This window comes from Sphaeramia orbicularis, chromosome 11 (genome assembly GCF_902148855.1).
Source record: "Sphaeramia orbicularis chromosome 11, fSphaOr1.1, whole genome shotgun sequence".
In the NCBI taxonomy this organism is placed as follows: domain Eukaryota; kingdom Metazoa; phylum Chordata; class Actinopteri; order Kurtiformes; family Apogonidae; genus Sphaeramia; species Sphaeramia orbicularis.
Window position 1 is genome coordinate 43,029,875 of NC_043967.1, and position 26,406 is coordinate 43,056,280.

At 35.7% G+C, this 26,406-nt stretch overlaps 1 pseudogene; it reads right to left on the bottom strand.

Moving 5' to 3' along the window:
* Positions 1–26,406, bottom strand: part of LOC115428166 (nuclear factor of activated T-cells, cytoplasmic 1-like) — a 102,108-nt pseudogene that overhangs the window by 69,525 nt on the left and 6,177 nt on the right.

Sequence of the window (26,406 nt, forward strand, 5' to 3'; positions counted from 1 at the left end):
CCTTACATGTGTTTTTTTTTTTTTTTTTACATTTACTTCATGTATTTTTTTGGGGGGCCATTTATGGGTAAGGAACCAAATATGGTAACTTCATTAACCTTGATTTTCTACATAAGAATAAAACATTTTGAAAATGTGTATGTGGCGTAAGTGTATGTTTACACTTATGTTGGTCTAATGTTCTAAAAATGATGTTCTAATGTTCTAAAATACATGTTCTTTTCACTTTACATGTGTGGGGTTTTTTTTTTTTACATTTACTTCATGTATTTTTTTGGGGGCCATTTATGGGTAAGGAACCAAATACGGTAACTTTATTAACCTTGATTTTCTACATAAGAATAAAACATTTTGAAAATGTGTTTGTGGCATAAGTGTATGTTTACACTTATGTTAGTCTAATGTTCTAAAAGTGATGTTCTAATGTTCTAAAATACATGTTCTTTTCACCTTACATGTGTTTTTGGGTTTTTTTTTTACATTTACTTCATGTATTTTTTTGGGGGCCATTTATGGGTAAGGAACCAAATACGGTAATTTCATTGACCTTAACTTTCTACATAACAATACAAATTTAGAAAAATTTCAGAAAAGTAATAAAGTATTTTTATGAGTGAACTATAAAGGGTTAACATTTGTGTTCTTAAAACTATACTCATGTCCATAAGCTTCTCAAAGTCCATCAGCAAAATAAGCCACTCAAACCCCTTTATGGTGACCACATCTACTCTGGATTTATGAGTTTGATCATTAAAACTGTTTGTCTGAGCTCTGCTTTTGTATGAGAAACGTTCAAAATAAAAGCAGCGCATATGAAAATGGAAAATTCATGTGCGTCATATATGAACTGGGGACAGCTGCATGTTTGTCAGTGTTTTATAAAGAACTGGAAAGTCACATTCGAGTAGAAGTACAGGTACCCTACCAAAAAATGACTTTGGTAGAAGTTCAAGTCACCAACTGAAATGTTACTCAAGTTAAAGTCTTTAAGTATCTGGTATTTACTGTACTTAAGTATATGAAGTAATCTACAGTTAAATGTACTCAAGTAATAAAAGCAAAAGTACAAGTAAATGTTAATAATAACAACCAAAGGCAGTCAGAATTTGGAATACGATAAACTAGGATTTGAAAACACAGTAAAGTAAAAGACAAGCAGTCAAAATACTGAAAATGATGCCAACATTACACTTCAAAAACAAGGTACAAAAACCTAAACAGGAGTAGGATACTCCTTAGAAATGTCAGGATTTTGAAAATAAAAAACAAAAAAATAGAAATAGAAAAAAAAGAAAACTATGACGCTTATGTGGCACCTCAAAACATGGAGCCTACATTACATTTCGTAAACAAGGAATCCAAAGTCTAAACCAGGACTATCCTAGATTATAAAAGGGAAGTGGACTCACACAAAATCTGGAAAGAGCTGACTGCTGCAGTTTGTCATATTTATTTATGTATTTTTGGTCAAGGAAGGGACTAGTGAAAACAGCAAGTTAATAGGACCAATATTGTGGGAGATATTAGTAATTTTGTAATCCAATAGCCTTACAATAGCCTCACCCAGAATCATGGATTTGAAGTGGGTTACCTAGCAACAAATAAACAATAATGCCACGTTGCTATGGTGTCAAATTTCATGTGCAGAAACAGACATGTCAGCTGTGGGGGTTACTGCCAGTGGAATTTACCAAGAAACTAAAGGAATGAACTGTATCAGAGGTAAGTTTATTATCTACCACATCTAGTAACTGTGGTTACCCCACAGGTCAACATGCTAGTTCAACTATATTTTCCCACGGGACAAACTGTGGGAATGCTATGAACTGTAGGCAGGACCCTGTTAGTATTACTGCAGTATTGGATGTACAACTGACGCATATCACTATCACATTTTCAACATTTTTATTCAACTGTTAACTTGTTGTGTTACATTTGAACATAACACATACCATCACAGTCTCCGCTGACTTTTAGTGCAAGTAAGAAATGTAACTAAACATAACATTTAGAACCATTTATGACCATCAATCCTGTAAACAGCGCCGCAAAATGGTGTAGTGTCACAAATAGGTCTAATGTGTCACAAATAGGTGTAATATGTCGCAAATAGGTGTAATGTGTCGCAAATAGGCGTATTGTGTCGCAAATAGGTGTAATGTGTCGCAAATAGCCGTATTGTGTCACAAATAGGTGTAATGTGTCGCAAATAGGCGTATTGTGTCGCAAATAGGCATATTGTGTCGCAAATAGGCGTAATGTGTCGCAAATAGGTGTAATGTGTCGCAAATAGGCGTATTGTGTCGCAAATAGGCGTAATGTGTCGCAAATAGGTGTACTGTGTCGCAAATGGATGTAATGTGTCGCAAAGAGGCGTATTGTGTCGCAAATAGGCGTATTGTGTCGCAAATAGCCATATTGTGTCGCAAATAGCCGTATTGTGTCGCAAATAGGTGTAATATGTCGCAAATAGGTGTAATGTGTCGCAAATAGGCGTATTGTGTCGCAAATAGGTGTAATGTGTCGCAAATAGGCGTATTGTGTCGCAAATAGGCGTAATGTGTCGCAAATAGGCGTATTGTGTCGCAAATAGGTGTAATGTGTCGCAAATAGGCGTATTGTGTCGCAAAGAGGCGTATTGTGTCGCAAATAGGCGTATTGTGTCGCAAATAGGTGCAATGTGTCGCAAATAGCCATATTGTGTCGCAAATAGCCGTATTGTGTCGCAAATAGGTGTAATATGTCGCAAATAGGTGTAATGTGTCGCAAATAGGCGTATTGTGTCGCAAATAGGTGTAATGTGTCGCAAATAGCCATATTGTGTCGCAAATAGCCGTATTGTGTCGCAAATAGGTGTAATATGTCGCAAATAGGTGTAATGTGTCGCAAATAGGCGTATTGTGTCGCAAATAGGTGTAATGTGTCGCAAATAGCCGTATTGTGTCGCAAATAGGTGTAATGTGTCGCAAATAGGCGTATTGTGTCGCAAATAGGCGTATTGTGTCGCAAATAGGCGTAATGTGTCGCAAATAGGTGTAATGTGTCGCAAATAGGCGTATTGTGTCGCAAATAGGCGTAATGTGTCGCAAATAGGCGTATTGTGTCGCAAATAGGCGTATTGTGTCGCAAATAGGTGTAATGTGTCGCAAATAGGCGTATTGTGTCGCAAATAGGCTTAATGTGTCGCAAATAGGTGTACTGTGTCGCAAATGGACGTAATGTGTCGCAAAGAGGTGTATTGTGTCGCAAATAGGTGTAATATGTCGCAAATAGGCGTATTGTGTCGCAAATGGGCATAATGTGTCGCAAAGAGGTGTATTGTGTCGCAAATAGGCGTATTGTGTCACAAATGGGCGTAATGTGTCGCAAATAGATGTAAAGTGTCGCAAAATGGTGTATGTACTGTTTAGCGGCTGTTAAACTTTTTTTTTTTTACTATTTGTGGGAAGACAGGTCAGTCCAATTAGATCAGGGGTGTCTAAATCTGGTCCTCGAGGGCCGGTATCCTACATGTTTTACATATTTCCCTCTTCCATCACACCTGGAAACCATTACATTATTATCAGGCTTCTGCAGAGCATGATGATGAGCTGGTCATTAACTGAACCAGGTGTGATGGAAGAGGGAAATATCTAAAACATGTAGGATACCGGCCCTCGAGGACTGGATTTAGACATATTTGTTTATGTTATGTTCAAGTACAATTCATAGACATGTAAACGTTTTCATTACGGAATTTACTTTTTTCACTCAAAAAGTTCTTATCCTATTATTTATATTATTGTACTGGTACGGCCCATTTTAAATCATATTAGGCTGAATGTGGGCCCTGAACTAAAATGAGTTTGACACCCCTGATTTACACGTTTATTTATGGGTTAAAACACAGTAATGTCCCATCAGAGTGAAACCTTTAACTGATTGCCATTCCAACATTTATTTCAATATACAGGGTGGGGAAGCAAAATTTACAATATTTTGAGGCAGGGATTGAAAGACAGTGTATGACCAATTAGTTTATTGTAAGTCATGAGAATTTATTTGCCACAAGAAAATTGACATAATAGAAAATGTTTTTATTCTATGTGTCCTCCTTCTTTCTCAATAACTGCCTTCACACGCTTCCTGAAACTTGCGCAAGTGTTCCTCAAATATTTGGGTGACAACTTCTCCCGTTCTTCTTTAATAGTACCTTCCAGACTTTTTCGTAATAGTTTTGCTCATAGTCATTCTCTTCTTTCCATTATAAACAGTCTGTATGGACACTCCAACTATTTTTGAAATCTCCTTTGGTGTGACGAGTGCATTCAGCAAATCACACACTCTTTGACGTTTGCTTTCCTGATTACTCATATGGGCAAAAGTTTCTGAAAAGGTATGGATAATAGTGTTAGGTATGATTATGACATCAATATATGTTTGGTTTCAAAACAACTGACATAGTGCCTGCTGAGAAAAAACAACTAAATGTTCATTGGAAATTTTGCTTCCCCACCCTGTAAAGTAGCTCTTTGTTTTGGATAATCCCTTATAGTCCCACTAAAGCAAAAAAGAATTTAAAAGTAAAAATGTGGGTCATTTATCAACACTTATCTGTCAAATTGTCTCTAAAATGTCCCGTCAGAGAGATTTGGAATCCTGTGTTTTGACCCTTACGCGGAGATCAGCTGTAAGGCGACCCGGTCCGACCCACAGGGACTCCACACATCACAGGGTTAATGGACTGGTGGCTCAGAGGCAGCCTGGATGGAGGGGTGGAAGGATGGAGGGAAGCAGGAGAGGAGGGGGCAGTGTTGTGGAAGCCTGGCTTAAGAGTGTTTCCATGGTAGGATTGCACAGGAATCTAAAGCTGGTGCCAGACGCGGGGAAACCCTCATCAAAAACAAGCGCGCACACCCATCAGCACCAGACCAGAGCCTGCACATGGTCCCAGAGACCGCCACATTCTGGGCCACAACAGAACCGGGGCTGATACCCACACAGAACATCCATTCTATGTTTGCAGAGCTGGTTCCTGGGTTTACACTTAACCCCAAAGGACCAAAAGTCTGTCTTTGACACTTGAGTTTAGGTGAATGAAGTGTTCCCCTGAGTGGAAGTGCATGTGTTAACATTTAGGTTGGACAGGAAACTAAAGGAAAGATGTAAACACGGAGCGAGAGCCAGTCATCCACAGCTTTGTGTCATTAATGCAGGCACTAAGAGTAAATAATGGGCTGAAATGTTTGAGTTTTTAGGTATCTGTACTTTACTTTTTTCATTTTTTAACCCAAATATCTGTACTTTTACTCTTCATATCCACGCTTAAAACACACTTTTAAATGTTATTTTGTTTTTGTTTTAATTTGCTTTGTTTTGTTTTACTTTGTTTCTTTGCATGTTTGAAATAAATAAATAAATATATAATCCTTAACGGCGACCAAATCTACTCTGGATTTATGAGTTTGATCGTTAAAGCAGTTTTAAAACTCAATAGAGTCATAATAGATTTATTATTTTGGGATGTTTTAGCTTTAATCTTCTGCATCTTATTATATCTACACTTAAAACACACTTTTAAATGTTATTTTGTTTTTGTTTTAATTTGCTTCGTTTTGTTTTACTTTGTTTCTTTGCATGTTCGAAATAAATAAATAAATAAATAAATAAATAAATAATCCTTAACGGTGACCAAATCTACTCTGGATTTATGAGTTTGATCGTTAAAACTGTTTTAAAACTCAATAGAGTCATAATAGATTTATTATTTTGGGATGTTTTAGCTTTAATCTTCTGCATCTTATTATATCTACACTTAACTGAAACATCTATACTTTACTTTTTTCATTTTTTAACCTGAATATCTGTACTTTTACTCTTCACATCCATGCTTAAAACACACTATTAAATGTTATTTTGTTTTTGTTTTAATTTGCTTCGTTTTGTTTTATTTTGTTTCTTTGCATGTTTGAAATCAATCAATCAATAATCCTTAACGGCGACCAAATCTATTCTGGATTTATGAGTTTGATCGCTAAAACGGTTTGAAAACTCAATAGAGTCACAATAGAATTATTCTTTTGGGATGTTTTCGCTTTAATCTTCCGCATCTTATTATATCTAAGCTATACTTAACAACTGAAATATCTGTACTTTTATTCGTCACATCCACGCTTAAACCCTTTACGGTGACCAAATCTACTCTGGATTTATGAGTTTGATCACTGAAGCAGTTTTAAAACTCAATAGAGTCACAATAGATTTATTATTTTGGGATGTTTTAGCTTTATTCTTCTGCATCGTATTGTATCTACACTTTACAACTGAAATCTCTGTACTTTTACTCTTCACATTCGCAAAGCAGACTCACTACTCTAGTTTTAATGCAGTTCAGTGGAATCAATTATTTTTATTTTGTATCTTTGTGCAGTTTTAACATCAGAACCAGGGTCAGATCTACAGCTGCCTCTTTAGCCCTTTAAGTGACTATTTTGGGTAATTTCCACACACATTACAAGACAGTAACAGTTCCAGTGAGGACAGTGAGTCTACAATCTCAGGTCCAATGTGGTCTACAGGGTCTGTAAGGTCCACCTCTGCATGAACAGTGAGTGGACCTGCTTTGTTAGGTACCATGAAGTAATGGTACTAATGTAAGGAATGATGTTCAAAGGGAGAATGTGGATGTGAACAGGGGTCTGGAGCAGCACTTATGTTAGTCTAATGTTATAAAAGTGGTGTTCCTTTCACCTTACATGTGTTTTTCTTATATTTTTTAGATTTTCTTCTTGTATTTTTTTTTTTTTTTTTTTTTTTTAACCAGTTACGGGTTTTGAACCAAATATGGTAACTTCATTAACCTTGATTTCTGTACTTCTGTACTTTACTTTTTTCATTTTTTAACCTGAATATCTGTACTTTTACTCTTCACATCCACGCTTAAAACACCCTTTTAAATGTTATTTTGTTTTTGTTTTAATTTGCTTCGTTTTGGTTTATTTTGTTTCTTTACATGTAATAAATAAATAAATAAACAAATAAATAAATAAATAAATAACCCTTAACGGCGATCAAATCTACTCTGGATTTATGAGTTTGATCACTAAAACGGTTTTAAAACTCAATAGAGTCACAAAAGATTTATTCTTTTGGGATGTTTTAGCTTTAATCTTCTGCATCTTATTATATCTACACTTAACTGAAACATCTGTACTTTACTTTTTTAATTTTTTAACCTGAATATCTGTACTTTTACTCTTCACATCCATGCTTAAAACACACTTTTAAATGTTATTTTGTTTTTGTTTTAATTTCCTTCATTTTGTTTTATTTTGTTTCTTTGCATGTTCAAAATAAATAAATAAATAACCCTTAACGGTGACCAAATCCACTCTGGATTTATGAGTTTGATCGTTAAAACTGTTTTAAAACTCAATAGGGTCATAATAGATTTATTATTTTGGGATGTTTTATCTTTAATCTTCTGCATCTTATTATATCTAGTTTTTAGATATCTGTACTTTTTCATTTTTTAACCTGAATATCTGTACTTTTACTCTTCACATCCACGCTTAAAACACACTTTTAAATGTTATTTTGTTTTTGTTTTAATTTGCTTTGTTTTGTTTTACTTTGTTTCTTTGCATGTTCTAAATAAATAAATAACCCTTAACGGCGATCAAATCTACTCTGGATTTATGAGTTTGATCGTTAAAACGGTTTGAAAACTCAATAGAGTCACAATAGATTTATTCTTTTGGGATGTTTTAGCTTTATTCTTCTGCATCTTATTATATCTACACTTAACTGAAATATCTGTACTTTTATTCTTCACATCCACGCTTAAACCCTTTACGGCGACCAAATCTACTCTGGATTTATGAGTTTGATCGTTAAAGCCGTTTTAAAACTCAGTCACAATAGATGTATTAGCTTTAATCTTCTGCATCTTATTATATCTACACTTAACTGAAATATCTGTACTTTTATTCTTCACATCTGCAAAACAGACTCATTATTTTAGTTTTAATGCATTTCAGTGGAATCCATCATTTTTATTTTGCATCTTTGTGCACAGTTCCAACATCAGAAGAGTCAGTTAGATTTCTCGAATGTTCTCACTCTCGAATGTTTCTGCCTGTTCTTTCTGCACTTTGTTTTTTGTGTTTTGCTGCTGTAAAAACTGCAGTTTCCCCACAGTGGGATCAATAAAACCTTACCTTATCAACAGCTGCCTCCTTAACCTTCATGTTCTTAAAACCATGCTTGTACAAATACTGTCCGTAAACACAGGAGTTTTTAACAAAAAGTGATTTAAAAGTGTTTTAGTCGTCTACTCCCCTACATATTCTAATATTATTTCGCTTTTAGTGGAATGTTTTCATTTTGATTTGAATACTTTTACCTTTCAAGAGCTTCAGTTTTATTTTGTTATATTTTGCTCCTGTAGTTCCCTTAGCTGGTGTGTTGGTAACAGTGTTTTTTTTTTTTCGTATTTTTGTGGATATTTTGTTGAATCCTTCCACATCTACGTGGGGGTTTCTTGTATTTTCCTCCCATTCTAGCCATTACCTCTTGGACCTTCTAGCCTGATTTCTAGATCTGCAGCTGACTGACAGATTTCAACCTTTATGTAAGGGGCAACAACATAAAAACATAATGTGCCCACACTTGAAAACCCTCGGCCTTCAGTCCATGCCAAAGTTTTTGCACAAACAAACAGACAAACGGATGGACAATGAACTGATAATACCCTGTGGCGAGGGCCGAGGGTAAAAAAAATGAATCCCCTTTTGTGGCACACAAGAAACAAAGACCACGGGTGTCAAATATACAGCCCGTGGGCCAAAACTGGCCCATCAAAGGGTCTAATCCGGCCCATGGGATTTGTGAAAAAAATACACTTAAGATGGTGTTAAATCATTTAAGTTCAGGTTCCACATTCAGCCCAACTTGATCTCAAGTGGGTCAGACCAGTAAAATATTATCAAAATAACCTATAAATAACGACAACTTCAAATTTTTCTCTTTGTTTTAGTGTAAAAACAAAAAGGAAAATTATATAAAAATGTTTGAATTTACAAACAATCATGAACTTATGAATATGAACAACCTGAAACATCTGAAGCGAAATAACGTCTTGTGTATTTGTAGATCTCCTGGGATCTGTAAGTTCTAATGCACATGTGTAAATGATAAACTGAGGCAGAATACTGTCAAAATTTCACTTATTTTCTTAAGAAATGTCAGATTTTTCATTTTTGTTCATGTTATTCACATTTTTTTAAGGATAGTTTGAAGATATAAACATTTTCATATGGTAATTTTACATTTTTTACTATAAACTATAGAGAAAAGTTTGGAGTTGACATTTTTTATATATTATTATGTTATTATTTCACTGGTCTGGCCCACTTCAGATCATATTGGGCTGAATGTGACCCCTGAACTAAAATGAGTTTTACACCTCTGATATAAACCATTACATAATTAAGATGTAAAAGGGTCTGTGTCATTTTTCCTTGGACTGTATATAACTTATATTTCAGGGACAGATCATCTGAAATCTGATTTGCATGTTGGCACAATGTTAAAGTTCAACAATCTCATTATATTAATTAATGTTGAGTTGGTTTCAGGCTTTAGAAACGTCCTTCAAAGACTTACTTTTGACTTACTTTTTACATTTCACAGCCCGGACGTTTTCACTTGAACTTTCCTAAACTCCTTGAATCAGCACTTCTACTTTTACCACAGTCTTTTTTTATTTAAATATCTGTACTTGAGAAAAGAATGTGCACTTCTGCCACCTCTGCATTAATGTCACTCATTTCACTCTGCCCTTTAAAGTAATGTTATTGAACCACATTTTCTAAATGAGAGGTGATTCCCAACACTTATTTAAAGTGGCTGGATGTTGAAGAGCCTCAAGACGTGGGAAGGAAAATTCGATCCATCTTTACTTGGTCTGGAGGCAGAAATAATCTAATGGGTTGGCTTTAATTTCACAGAGCAGACCTGCAGGTATTGGTGTTAATGTATTCTATCTTAGGTTGAGAATTTTATAAGAAATAAAAGACAAAACACTTGTAAATACTGGCTCTGATGCAGCTGCTTTTTTCTGTTTCCGTCTCAAATTCCAGGATAAATGCAACTTTATTTATTTCATGAAGCTACAAGATGTTATTTAGTTTATTTATGTATTAAAATTGTCAGTTAACTGATCTCTGATAAGAAATGATCTTAGGAGTGCCGTATGCCTTTTATTTTCCTAATGTTGAAATGTGATCTTTTAATCAAATGGGTCAGTGTATCTTTTAGTAATTGGTAATCTGGAGTTCGTAGACGTTTGTGGAGGGAGCATGTCTTCGATGTCCAGATTTCGTATGAACTGGAAGATTCGTACAAACCCATTGTTCGTAAGAATCTTTGTGACCACATTAGCGCTCCTTCCTTGAAAATGACAACATCTGGTCTCAGAAAATGAAAAAAACAGCGGGTTTTTTTGGTCCATTTTTCCATTTCTGTCAGGTAGTAACTTTCTTTTTTGTTATTAGAAAGAGAAAATGAATCATTTTTTAAAAATTTGGTTTATCTGTTTTGACATTGAAAATGAAAAACACCTTGAAATTCAATTGTAATTCTTCCATTTTAAAACAAATATCAATTTACCACTAGTTTTTCTTTTGTTTCTGAAAAGAAAATCCAATTACCAAAAGATACACTGACCCAAATGTATGACTAAAAGTATTTACATGACATTTCACATTGGTGTTTTTTATATTTTTAATTTATGCGAACATTAAACTCTTGATTCATTTGCCTCTTAGACTTTTCAGAAAAATCAACAAAAATGGTTGCTTTCTTGGTAGTTGTTGCTTCAATGACTTTTCACAAATTGAGATAATTAAAGTTATTTGTTGAAAAAAGCTAATATTTACTAACTGGAGTCTCAGTTTGCATCTGTGTGAAACAAAGTGAATCAGACTTTTTATTATCTATCAGTTACATGAAATCCTTTAAATGCTCTACTATGGCCAGTTTAACATCACAATAATAAGAGCTGGCTGAAAAAAAAATAACCAAACTTCTGTCAGTGAACAGGATAATCAGCTTAGCCGCCGGCGTCCTGCAAAGTTTAACAAACAGAGACAGTATTCTGAAGTCAGTTTTTATTTTTGTTGTAATCAGGATCTCGTCTGGTGCCCCGCGGAGTTATTTTTTGTTTAATCCAAGCAGACGTATTATTTCTACCTCAGAGAAACATTACACGACTGAAAATCCGATCTTCCCTCCTCTCAGGAAGAGATCAGGATTAATCAAAGAGGGGAAACAAGGTCTGCACTCATACAATCACTTGTTGTTTTGATAAACAATCTCACTTCCCCATTGTACACTGCTGGAGGGGGGGGGGCTGTCGGAGCGCCCGGCCAGCCTTGAATTCTTCCTTTCACAGGTGGAACAATGAAAAAGTCTTGCCTCCCTTTTCTGAATGAGTCACTGGGCCGATAGGATCACACGTGTTTACATTGCTCAGCCTTGGCCTAAACCATACCTCACGTTGCTTTGCTAAAGCTAATCAAGGAAATTGCTGTTTGTAAACCTCCTCGTATCAACATCTGGGAGCAGTCCCTTCTCCCTCCAAACCAAAACGGCTTAAAGTCAGAAAAGGAGAAACAAATACTGAGGCATGGCACACACACACACACACACACACACACACACACACACACTAAACTGTACGTATCCACAGCCACCCACACATTCGCATGCACACACACACAACACATGCTGCATTTGTGATCCATTCCTCTGCTGAACAGGCAATGGAAACTTCTGCAAATGTAAATCTGCTGGGTTAAAAATACAGCGCATTAATGTGCACCACATGTGGCACTCTGGCAGGATGGAGGATATTTTGACGGCCGGGGGAGGGAGGAGGGAGGAGGCAAGAGGGGAGGAGGTGGAGGAGGGGGAGGAGCAGTCCTGGGATTTCTCCAACAACAGAGACACACACACATAAACACACACACATATAGACACAAAGCTCCTCCTCCTTTACCTTGAGCCTTTTCCACGAACACCACCTTGGAGTCGTGCTGGAAGTTGTGTCCGTCCAGGAGCATCCTCTCCCCTCCAGGGGCGGGACATGTCTCCAAACTCTGCTTATCCACCAGCGGCAGCTCCTGGGCCGATCTCTGAGCTGTGGGAGGGAAAAAAGAGAAGCAGGCCTCATGGTTCAGCTAATACACACCCACTCCCCATGCAGACCTGAGCATCCAGACACAGGCTGAATCACTACCTTAGACAGCTCTCCGAGAGCCGCCGCTCAGCCTGTAAACCTCCACTTCTTCGTGCTGTGTCCTTGCCAGTAAGCAGGGAGAGGTTCTGTTGTGTGTTTATTTGCCTTTTTCCTCCAATCACGCTGGATGTTTTGTCTTTAAGAGCGTCTTTCCTCTACTTGTCTGTCTCACCCTTCTCTCTTACGTTTTGGCTTCCCCTCCTCATTCCTTAGTTGCTTTCAGTTCTTCCTCAAATGATCTATTACCGCCATGAAATATTTGCAAATCTTTTCTTAAATTTAATGCTGATGTTATGGCTAGTTTTGTCCTTCTGAAAAGACATCTGTAATTCAATTGTGATTGACTGGGATGACTTCAATCAAAACCTGAATATTTTCTGGTCGTTGTGTAATCTGAAGCTGCTGCTCTCTGATTTTGATAAAACTCTCCGTCTTTGGAAACCATCAATCTATCCCACATCTCTGTTTTTTTTTCCTCCGCTCTGTCTGTCTGTCGTTGTACCTCACACACAAACACACACACACACACACACACACACACACAGACAGTGAATTTTGGTCAAAAACAATTGCGTTGTGGCAGTCGTTCAGAAACTAACAATGGTTTATTTCAAGGGTCTGAGATCATGGTTTAACTACTGTCTTTCATTTACCTCATAAGGCTTAATCTCAATGGCGGCTCTCGCTGCCAGAACCACATAAAGTGGTTGATCTGCCTCTGAGTGAATCCCAGTCCAGTGAAAGGTCAACCCCAGTGCAGAGCGGGGAGTCAATGGAGTTTATCGAGAAACGCCTAACAAAGGCCTTTACACACACAAAGGCTGTGAAATTATAATGAAACTCACAATGAAAATACAGAAACAGCTGCAGCAACAGGACTGTATCTGATAAATGCTGCTATTATCGTCTTAGAAATGACTGTGATAGGTTTGATTTCATTACATGTCATTTAACCCTTTCATGCTCGAATTATGAGAACCTTAATCAAGATTTTTTTCCTGAGTGTTTTTATTCCTCTTTAGGCATGAAAAAAACAATGTGATTGAAAATTGTCATATGAAAATAAATAAATAATATATAAAAATAAAAAATAAAGTTAAAAAAAGAAATACTAGTACTACTACTAATAATAAAAATGATCTTATGAACCTACTTTACATGAAGTTGCAAAAATGTCCATTCAGCTGGACATTTTACATTTAATTTTTGAAATGAAGAAACATGTATTTACAGAAAAATTGTGTGAAAACTGGGGGGGGGGGGGGGGGGGGGGCTGTGTAGTTCTGGGGGTGAGAGTATGCTCAGGGGAGATCTACACAATGTTACCAATTCATCGTCAGAAAGATATGTAGTGTCTTAAAGTTTTAATAAAGATTTGTGCAAAAACAAACAAACAAACAAATATATCCATGCATATATAAGAGAACAAGCTGTAGAATAGCTGTCCACTGTAGTGACCAGTATACATGAAGGGGTTAATATTCTCCGTATTTTCCCTGTCTACCCAGATCTCCTGTAACTTATGTGCGCCATTAGCCCATGTAAAGGGATGGGCATGTTTTCATGCAAAGACACAATAATAAAAAAATTCCTTCATTCATTCATTCATACATATAGTAGACATATACTTGGAAATCCCCCCAAAACAGTTCTAGGTCTTTAAGGGTTAAGAAACACTTTGGTGCAGAATAAAAAAACACTAGTCAGTATTTAAGAAAACCCATAATCAGATGTACTCACAGCACTCGATGGGGTTGGATGCGACCTGCAGGGACACCGTCCTCCCCGTGGCCTGGTTGATGTGGACTCTAAAAACCAATCCGAACACGTGTATTCTTCCGTTCCGATGTCGGTCTCACCCTTTCGCAGTTCGATATCCGAATTACGCAGCTTCAAGATCCCTGCGCAGTCAATTCTGCATTTATGGACACACAAGTTTAAAGAGTGAGAGTCTGCCAAAGTCTGTCAAATGGTTCATAAAGTCAGATTATCATGTGTATTTCACTGTTCATTCAGTGTGTGTCTGATTTCTACATCATATGCAGCTGCATGAATGTGATTACACCCTAAAGGAGGCTGTGGTCATTTCAGCAGAAGATTAACACCACAACCCCCAGTGGAGCTCACACCTCAGTGCATCTGCTCTGGGGTCCAATTAAAACAGAAACAAATGGCAGAGTAGTTTCATTACAAATATTTTTACTATGCTTCACAGGAGGTGGTCCTAGAATATCCTCCTGAGACCCAGCAATGCATTTGTGGTAACACTTTATAATAAGTGCACACTATGAAGCATTAGTTAAGCATTAGTAAATACTGAATTCATTATTTATAAGCATATTTCTGACATGAATGCTCGTTAATATATGGTTTATAAGCACAGTTGTAATGTTTTACTCATCATTAATAAGCACATTAGTTAAGCATTAATAAATGCTCAATTCATCATTTATAAAGCATATTTCTGACATTGATAATCATATATAGGTTTATAAGCACAGTTGTAATGTTTTACTCATTATTAATAACACACTAGTTAAGCATTAATAAATACTGAATTCATTATTTATAAAGCATATTTCTGACATGAATGCTCTTTAATATATGGTTTATAAGCACAATTATAATGGATTTACTATCATTCATAAGCTCATCTACAATGTTTAATGCTTGTATTTTCATATTTTTATAAATTATGGATTCAACATTTAAAATTTAGTATTGCATCACTTACAAACTGGTTATGATGGCATTTATGCTTGAAAATACACTATTCAGACATGTACTAACTGGTTTGCGAATATATTAGTGGGTATTTTATACCTAAGTCACACATTTATTTTCCAATAGATGTCCTATAAACAGTATTAATACAGGAATTCATTATTTCAGGTAGTTCTAAAGCACTTACTACTCATTAATTAAGTATATGGTGTGAGCTCATCTAAGTGTGCACTATCTATGCCATCTAAAGCATTTACAAATGAGATTTAACGGTTGGCAATGTCTGAAGACTCACAAAAGTTTCAGTTATTCTAACAAGGAAGACACAGCACATGGGATTATTAAAACAAACTGCATGACTGAACTGATGAATGATTACGAATGATTAGTTAAAACATTTATAACTGTGCTTATAAACCATATACTGAGTATTCATGTCAGAAATATGCTTTAGAAGTAATGAATTCAGTATTTGTTAATGCTTAACTAATGCTTCATAGTGTGCACTTATTATGAAGTGTTAACCATTTTATCCTCTGTGGTGGACAAGAGTTTCACAGCTTTACTTTAAAATAAATAATTTAAAATATCCACTGAAAAGGACATTATATGAAAAAAAAAAAAAAAAAAAAAAATTAAATGTATCTGTCAAAACTGTTGCATCATGCTGTTTCCAATTAAGGCAATTATTATTTATTTTTATTTTTTTTGGATTTTTATTTATATATATATATTTTTTTTTTAAATATCTTTATTTCACAAAAGAAAATCATCCAGACACAGCACAAACATAGTGACACTGGGTCTTACTTTTTGCAGTTTTCCTTTGTGCACTCCCCCCACCCCTAAAGTAATAAACCAACTAAACACACTCAAAAGTAACAGGCCAAAAACATAAAAGTCTAAATTTAAAAAAAAAAAAAAAAGAAATTAACAACAACAACAACAATAATAATAATAATAATAAGTTAAATAAAATAAGAAAAATAAGAAAAAATGAAATATAATAATAATAATATAATAATAATAATAATAATAATAAATGTTAATAAAATAATAACCATCATCATCACAATAATAACAGTAATAAGGGTAACACATAAGCATAAGCATAGTGATGCCTGCTGCGACACAAATAGCATAATTAGGGCAGTATTCATGGCGTACAAACTCAAACTTTCTCCTAAGGCATTATTTTCATGTAAAATGGCCCAAATGTTTACTCACTGGGTCTCAGGAGGTAATTACCCAAAACTCACCCAACTAAGAACTGACTGCATTTATTTCTTTGTGAATCTCCATCAGATAATTAACACCCCTCTCCTCTCTCGTCTTTTCTCCTCTGACCTTTTTTATTATTTTTTTTTTAATACTTAAATACCTCAAACCTCCCAAACGGTTTCTGTCTTTTCCATCGCCACGCTACTTGATGCCGCATTCCTCAAAGTCTAGTTAATGTCAACTTTTACACACATATTGAACACTCCCTAACATTCTTCTTGCCAGACCACCAGGGTCTGCTTCACTGGCGAAGTAATCAGGTGTTGATGCCTAAGGACCCCAGCTTTCCGCTCTACGCCTACGCACACCTCCGCTGAGCACAAAACCACATATCACACCAGTCTGATAGAAGGTTTAACCCATGAAGACCCAAACAGACCTAACCCAGCTACTGAGCTAAACCGTTTCTACCTGAAGATCCACCTAATCCTATCAATACATGGAAATAATAGTTATTTTGGATGATTTAAATAATTCCATAAACACCAAAACTGACCCTTCATGTAAATTTGAACTTTCAACATGTTTTATTTGGCCGTTACACAATTGATGAAATAATCCAGAAAAAGATCTATCATCAACTTTTTAGTAATATTTACCAAATTTCACATTCATTGCACTAAATTTGCACACCAGCGTCCAAACATTATTGTTTTTAAAAGCACTTTTTTCTAATATTTTGACAATTTGAAGAACATTATATACTATAAAGCAAATAAAATAAAAAACTATGTCAAGTATATAATCTTATTTTGTTTATATAATTTGTATTTTATAGCTCAAGCATAGCTTTCATAGCTTTTTTTTAACTTACGTTGATTCTATATATTAGAAATGTAAAATATATTGTGAAATGTGAATTTTTTTTATCCTACTTTGATGTATACTATATGTATATGTACTGTTCAATTGTGCATTGTTCAATAAAAAAACAAACATGTAAATAATTGGTGTAAATGTGGGTTTTTTTTTGGATTTTCATGGTTGTTAGACTTTCAGAGGCTCCATAGTGAACATGGAAACACCATCAACATCTACAACATTCTTTTTTGCTGTTTATTTTGTTTGTTTGTCATCTCCAGTAAAACCCATGGAGTTGAATCAATGACAGTGGATGGGACACACTTGGTTTATGTTCAGTTAATGATAGATTTCACTGAAAAAGTCACTTTTTCCTCAGTTTTCTCTGTTTTTTAATATAATAACCCTCAACTTTAATCTTAGCTCTTATGAACATTTACATGATCAGTAAATTAAATATCGGAAATATGTGATTTTCACTGAAAAAAACTCAAATAAAGAGGATACTATTAAAATAAGTAGTGATCAATTGCTTAAGAAAGGTTAAATAGAGGTAAAAATGAATTTGGGAACTGACACAAAAGTAGCACTGGGTCTTATGGGTTAAAAAATAGTCGTCCATCCATCCATCCATCCATCCATCCATCCATCCATCTCTGAGCAGATGTAAAACTAGTTGAAAGTTTATTTCTGCAATCTCAAAGTTTCGTTATGGACATTTACAGTTGTTTCTGGTAATAACTATACTAAAAACTTCAGGTCTGTTTTTTTCTTTTTTAAATATTATATATTTTACAGAAAAGTCACTTTTTCCTCAGTTTTCTCTGTTTTGATATAATAACCCTCAACTTTAATCTGAGCTTTTTATGAACATATTCATGATCAGTAAATTAAATACAGGAAAATACCTGTTTTTATGCCAATAAACTGCAAAATACAGAGAATAATATTATAATAAATGGTGATAAATCTCTTAAGAAAGGTTAGATTGGGAAGTGACGCCAAAGTAGCTCTGGGCCTTTATGGGTTAAGACAGAGCAAACAATGAAACATGGAAGTGGAGCATGTTATGATTTAATTTAAGTTAATTGGAATCATACTAAGCTGACCAACAACTTTTGTGTGGCTTTGTCTCAGCTAAAACTTCCAATTAATTACTTAATCTAAAACCTGGCTCCTTAAATCATCTCTTCCCGAAAGAGGCTTGTATTCTGTAAACATCTATATGACAAACGTATAAATCTCACACAAATCCCTGGCCTATACTGTAAGCACTGAGAGGTGTGTCCTCTGTGAGAAAAGAGAAACATTATCAACTTCTACAATATTCTTTTTTATGTTGTTTGGTTTTTTTGTGTTTGTCATTCTCCAGTAAAACCTATGGAGTTGGATCAATGACAGTGGATGGATACACTTGGTTTAGGGTCAGTTAATGATAGATTTGACTGAAAAAGTCACTTTTTCTTCAGTTTTCTCTGTTTTTGATATATAACCCTCAACTTAATCTGAGCTTTTGTGAACATATTCATAATCAGTAAATTAAATACAGGAAAATACCTGTTTTATGCCAATAAACTGCACAAAACAGAGTATAATATTATAATAAATGGTGATAAATCACTTACGAAAGGTTAGATTGGGAAGTGACACCAAAGTAGCTCTGGGCTTTTATGGGTTAAGACAGAGTAAACAATGAAACATGGAAGTAGAGCATGTTATGATTTAATTTATTTAAGTTAATTGGAATCATACTAAGCTGACCAACAACCTTTTGTGTGGCTTTGTCTAGGCTAAAACATCCCATTAATACTTAATCTAAAACCTGGCTCCTTAAATCATCTCTTCCTGAAAGAGGCTTGTTATTCTGTAAAACATCTATATGACAAACGTATAAATCTCACACAAATCCCTGGCCTATACTGTAAGCACTGAGAGGTGTGTCCTCTGTGAGAAAGAGAAACATTATCCTGGGGTGAAGTCGTTGTATAAGGGGAGCTGTATGTGTTACATCCATTAAAACGCAGAGAAAGTGCTGATCCAAGCAGGCTGCTACTGCCTCCAGCTCAGACACCAACCCCCAGGCTCCTGTTAGCAGCTTTGAGCTTCTCCAGTAATCTGATCTCTGAGGCCTTATAAAATGGAAGAGCTAACCTTGTGTGTACAGAGGGCAACACTTCCAAAACCCAAACACTCTTAAAGAGGCACGCATGCTCTCAGAAACATCAGATGCAGACTTAATATCTCAATCGGGATTCATTAGCCCAAGGACGAAATGTCTCCCCGTAGAGAAGCTGGAAGACAGCGTCTAAGTGGAGCTTTGAAGAGCGACGTGTGTTTGATTAATGGGTATTATGAACAAAATGAAGACATAAGACGTTTCATGTGTTATTTTCAGACCAGGTTGAATCAAGCCGTGACAAAATGTCGTGTAAATGATCTTCTTACGTAAGAAACTTGAGAGTTAAGGCTTAAGACTCGTATTATTTAAGTCACAAAAATGAAAACTTGAGACTTGGTTTTGACTTTCTCGTGCATACGTTCCTCCCTTAAGACCATCCAGTCACTTAAGTCTCAGGTTTTGGTAAAATGCCAGAAACACAAGGCAATGACAGGGCAGGATTTACACGACTACATCAAAAATTTATTTATCAAGTCCTGGTAAAGTCACTCACGAAAGATGACTGGGATACTTTTACGAGTCAATAGACTGGGTCTGGACATAGATTTAGTTCCAAAATAACTTAAAATAACTTTAGAAGGTTTTATTGTCTGCCTCCAAAGCTGTTTGTGTGGTTCTTAAACTGTGTAAGAGTGTTGTGCATTTACTTTTTTGTTGTACTTTTAGACTACATGTCTGAATTAGGGTCTTGTTCTTACATCCAGGACAAGATCTGCAACATAAACCAACATAATGTCCTACCAAACATTACACTGGTTGCATTTTCTAGATATAACAATTGTTACATTCAATAGTTTTTAATTCTGGATTTTAGGGCATGTCTATTTACGGATAAGTCTCACTAAAGTTTTGATCACTCAAGATTCATCTTAGATTTTCTCTAAAAATAGATCTCGAGCTGGGAAATACAACTGAAAATTTAAATCCCTACTTCTTTTCCAGAATAAGGACGATTTATGATTTTGATCAAATGTTTTCTGGCTACATGACTGAAGAAAAAAACATAATTCAAACATAGTCTTTCTGTACTAAAACTACAGTCATATATGACTAGAGAAGCACATTCTCAATTAATATATATAAGAAACAAACAGGTTGCATTTTTAATTTTTGTTGAGCAAGAAATACTCCGGAAAACTGATCTCAATTTGGCAATTTAGGCATTTTTCACAACTTCCAGGAAACAAAACCTCTCATTAATCGATTTTAATTCAATGAACTGCCCAGCACTAAATAGACCTGCAGGTAGTATTGGTTGGTTACATGACAACGCATTAGAAAACTCAGTATAAACTGAAAAATATTCTAAAATCTAACACTGAAAATGTCTAGTTTTACAACCAAGGTTAAAGGTTAGCAACCTGGTCAAACATTACATTGTTGATATTTTTTTCTAGATATAACAATGACTGAATGTACAGTATATTGTCCCCAAATCACTAAATGAAAGGTAAGAAAAACAAAAACAAAAGTTTCCCATTTTAACCAGGCTAGTTTTTTCCTGGATTTTAAGGCATGTATATTATGGATAAGTCCTCACTAAAGTTTTGATCGACTCAAGATTCATCTTAGATTTTCTCTAAAAAATAGATCTTGAGCTGGGAAACACAAGTAAAAATTTAATCCTTACTTTTTTTTCCAGTATTAAGGACGATTTATGATTTTGATCGTTATTTTTTGGCTAAATAAACTGAAGCAAAAACAAGATTCAAAAACAGTTTTTCTGTACTAAAACTACATGTCATATACGACTAGAGAAGCAAATTCTCAATTAATATATTACAAGAAACACACAGGTTGGCATACTGAATTTTTTGTAGAGTGAGAAATAACTCCAGAAAACTGATCTCAATTCTGCAATTTAGGCATTTTTCCACAACTTCCAGGAAACAAACCTCCATTAATCGATTTAATTCTTTTTTTTTCTATTTCTAATTTAATTTATTTAATTCAATGAACTGCCCAGCACTAAATAAACCTACAGGAAGTATTGGTGGTTACATGACAAAGCATTAGAAAACCCCGTATAAACTGAAAAATATTCTAAATCTGAGACTGAAAATGTCTAGTTTTACAAATACACCACCATGAAACGCAGCAAAAAGTCACATCTGTGAACTTGGAACCCAATGTTTTCAGTGTAGCTGCAGAATGATGCTTCATCTAAAATATATTCCTGTTTAACCAGAGGAATTCCACTTTCACCTGGACCTGACCGTGAACTTTTCCGGAGTCTTTTCACCTGCAGATCATATAATAAATAAAGTGTCCTGGTGTTACTCACATGGCCCTCATGTTGTTCTCCGGCAGCAGTGGGATCTCCAGTACTTTGGTGTTGTTGTGCAGGGCCTCGTGGCTTGGGGTGGACACCGTCTTCCGGTGATGCGATGGACCTGGTAGAAAGCGTGAGGCCTGAGCAACCTGTCGTCAGCTGTACCGATGAACAGCTGCAGGGTCAGGGGTTCGCTCTCCATGTAACCGTGGAGCTACGAGGGAAGACGGAAATAAAGGAGTCGAAAGGGTCAAACCAACGAGGACAGCAGCAGTAAATAGAAGAAATGATGTCAAAAGGAAATGCAAATGATGGACTGTGTGTGCAGGTTTTCTTTCCTTTTCTTTCTCTGTGATGCTAAAATACTTTGATTGATGAGTTTTCTTTCTATTTTATTTTGTGCACTTATGTTCATGTGTTGACTGGTTTCAACTTCCAGTCATAAAAACCCTTTTGGAACAATCCGTTTCCATTCCTTTAGCCAAAAAAGACCTAGAAGTATGTGTCTAGTGTCCCCCATTTAACCGTTCTTAAGGGATTTATCACCATTTTTACTTATATATCTGTGAATTTAGCATTTTCTTTTATTATTTGGTATTTTCCTGTGTTTAACCCTTTTAAGACTGCCATTATAAGAGTGTCATCATGTTTTCTTTGCAATAAAGCATTCAAAATGTCTTTTTTTGCCAATTCTTTTGCACATTTGTTTTCAGGAAGAACTTAACTTTCAGTATCTGGCCATTAATTATCATCATAATAAACAATAAATGCTTAAAACAGTGTGATTTAGTCAAAAAGAAAAAAAACAGACTTGAAGTTGTTAGTATATTTATTACCAGAAACAACTGTAAATGTATATGACGAAACTGTTGAGATTGTAGAAATAACTTTCAATTATTTTACATGTGCTCAAGGATGGATGGATGGATGGATGGATGGATGGATGGATGGATGGATGGATGACCATTTTTTAACCCATGAAGACCCAGTGCTACTTTTGTGGCAGTTCCCAAATTAATTTCTTATCTCTATTTAACCTTTTTTTAAGCAATTTATCACTACTTATTTTAATAGTATCCTCTGTATTTTTGTGTTTTTTCAGTGTAAATCACGTATTTCTGATATTAATTTACTGATCATGTAGATGTTCATTAAAGCTCAGATTAAAGTTGAGGTCATTATATCAGAAACCAAAAAAACTGAAGAAAAGGTGACTGTTTCAGCAAAATATACCAATAACTGAAAGTAAATCTAAGTGTGTCCATCCACTGCCATTGATCCAACTCCATGGGTTTTACTGGTGAATCAATGTTGTAGAAGATGATGATGTTTCCACGGTAACTACGGAGCTTCTGAACGTCCAAATGGGTCATATCTGATGACCATGAAAAGATGACAAACTGTATTTTACACCAATTATTTACATGTATTGATAGGATTAGTGGATCAACAGGTATTAAACAGTTTAGATCAGTAGGTGGTTTTGGTCGCCAGTGACTGTTTGGGTCTTTATGGGTTAAAAGAAGTGGGTCCTACAAAAAAAAAAAAAAAAAAAAAAAAGTTTGGGGAAACCCTGCTCAAAATCAATCAGCTTATGTGGAACGAAAACAAACGCAGGTCTTCTAGAGGTCACGGTCTCTGTATGACGCCGATCCAACAATGCACCCATTTAGGATCGTGTAATCAGTCTTTTCATCTTCTTTAATTTACTACCAATGTCCTGAATGCACTTCCTCGATCCGTTCACATCAGGGCTGCTACAGTAGCGGGTTCTCAGGGGCCACCGCTGCCAGAAAGCAGTTAAAACCACCTACAGCGAGTAGCGTTGTGATTTGTGAGCAGTCCACTCGCCTTTTGACAAGACTAAGCCAGTGTTTTCAGCAAGTCAGAGTCAAGGTCACGACAGCTCCTCCGCCAAAGCCCAGCCAATCAGGGTGGAGAAAAAAAACCTCAGCGGTGACCTGCTCTGATTTTTATCAGCAGAGTGATCCCAGCATGACTGAGTTGGAGACGGTACAGAAGTGCTGCTGGCTGAAGCTGGCGGATTCAACGCGGAGCTCCTAAAGTACTCCCAGACCTCCATAGGTGTTACTTGACAGGAGGCCTCCCGCCAGGATGACCTCAACCACCAGACTGTAGAGAGTCGCATGAGCCCAAACCCACAGGCTGAAATACAAGAACGGTGGCTACTACTGACTGACACACCGGTCTGACAGCTACGTATGTTATCCTACAGGGTGGAGGGGGTGAGGTATTAGAGCGGAAAGCTGACGAGAAAGTAGAGCTGCAGGAGTATATGAGCTTAATTAAATACAGTGTTTGGAATAATGCGCTACAAAAGTAATCCATTTCAGTAATATGTTACTTTTTGCTGTAACGCATTAGTGAAGTGGTTCCCAACCTTTATTGGTTCGTGACCCCATTTTAACATCACAAATTTCTGGCGACCCCAGACATTCAAACAGAGACTTTTTTTTTTTTTGCTAAAATTAAATTTGTTTTTGATCATGTAATAGTTTGCTATACTATGTTGCAAATAGGGATATAATGATTACCGGTAAAACGATAAACCACAGTAAAAATTTCCGATGGTTAGTATTACCTTTAAATTCTAATTATCATGACAACCGTGTTCAATTACCACACTTAGAAAACTTGATATGTAAATGGTCAAACAAGCTCCGCTATGACCTGTCCAACTCCTTTTTTTTTCCCCCACCCAAAAAAACACTCAGGAATCAATAGGAGAATTGATAAGGAATTGGATTGGTAAACAGAATCGACAATGGCATTGATATTGATAAAATCCTACCAATTCCCACCCCTAATGCAGATATCTCTGGCCATAAGGTGCCATCTTTAATGCACATTTGTATGTTTGATGTTTACTGTTAATATTTGAATATTTCTGCCACAGAAAGTATATTGTGCATGTTATTTTTTTTTTTTTTTCTCAAAATACAACTTGGTTACATATTTTAGTGTGTGTATAAGTACTTTTTGAACATTTGAGCATATTTCAACATATCGCCATAATAATGATAACCGTGATAATTTAGTCACAATAACCGGACATGAAATTTTCACATCGTTACATCCCAAGTTGCAATTAAACATTAATTTTAGATGACATTTAGTCTATATAATGTATATATTATGGACGGAGGCAGAAAAGCCAGGTGTAGATTACTGCACACAGGGAGAATTTTCTTTTCCTTGGTCAGGATATGTACAGTCAGTGCAGCTTGGATTTACAAGGCTGACAATTAATACTGAACAAACAAGAACTCAAACTATGAATTATGAAAGAGCTGCAGCATCTGAAACTGACCACAATGAACATTTGACAGATAAACAGAACCACAGTGCTTCAGTTTCAGCTTTACAGTTTGTCATGTCTTTTATGGTTTGGGATTGTCTCCGTCAACTCACCATATTTTTTTTTTTTTATTTGTGAAGATTATTATTATTATTATTATTATTATTATTATTATTATTATATTACCAGAAATTTCAGGCGACACCATTTGAATTCAGGTGACTCCAACATGGGGTCCCGACCCCAAGGTTGAAAAACACTGCATTAGTGTAAGGCATTACTTATCAATTTTCAGTAATATTTGACTCAGTACGTGTTCAATTGCGCTTGTATTACAACACACTTTCACCCATAATTTAACTGCACAAATGAACAAAAACAAAACAGCAAGACAGTGAGACCTTAAAGAATCAAAATGCATCTAAAGTAGTTGCTTTCAGTGATCTTGTATTTGTGCCCTGATTTATTTATGTTTGTCACATTGTACTTTGAATGTGGGCTGATGTCTGTTCTGTGGTAAACTGCAAATGAATTGCCTGAATGGGATAAATAAAGTTTTCTGAATCTGAAAGTTCTATTTTGTTGGTGTTCAGCCAATGGGTGCAGACAGCAGAAGACAGCCCATTGTCCACATGGACGTATGCTCATTACTAACCCTTACCCTGATTTACAGAAGCTAATTAGCATGACCCCTGTGATCAGCAATGACAAGGTAAGCTAACGTTTCTATGACTCATTAGAATTCTTTATCGATTGTGGATTTATCCACCGGTGTCCTCGGCCCCACCCCCTGTTTGAACATGGAAAAAATGCAAGCTGGGATTGAAACTTCGTAGACCATAGCATTACTTTCTGAGCTATCTGTCTACATGTACTTCAGGGTGCAAATTTATGCGTCCCAAGGCTTTACTGTCACTTGTATTCGGGGGGGGGGCGGTGTTCTACTGCACACGTGCCATTTATGACAAGAGTCTGTATGTAACTCAAAAGTAATACAGTACTCATGTAACGCATTACAATTCTGAGACAGTAATATTATAAGGTAAGGAATTACTGTTAAATAACAGTAACTAGTAATTTGTAATGGATTACAGGTTGGACCCAATTTGCACAACACTAGTTATAAAGGGAAATGCACAGATTACTCACCATTTTGACTCATACTCAATAACACAAACTTAACCTAGCATGAGAAATGTACACTGTTGCCAATAAAGTTGGAATAAAATGTTTTTACTTTGTCTCATGAAATGATTGTGACATGATTTACTGTTGGTAGATAAAGTGTAACTGGGATTCAGTATGTGATCATCGTACCAGGTCAAAGGTGACACTGATGTCTAAAATAGGAATAAAAAGAGGAATGTGTCTGAAAGCATAACTTTTCCAGTTTTATGGACACCAGGGATGTAGTGACTTACACTTAGCATGTTTCACCCTTTGCTCACTGAATCCAAATACCACATAAAAACTCATTCCAAGATAAAGATAACAGAGTGATTTTGTTTTTTTGTCTTTAGTTGATTATACATGAGTGAAAACTACATCTT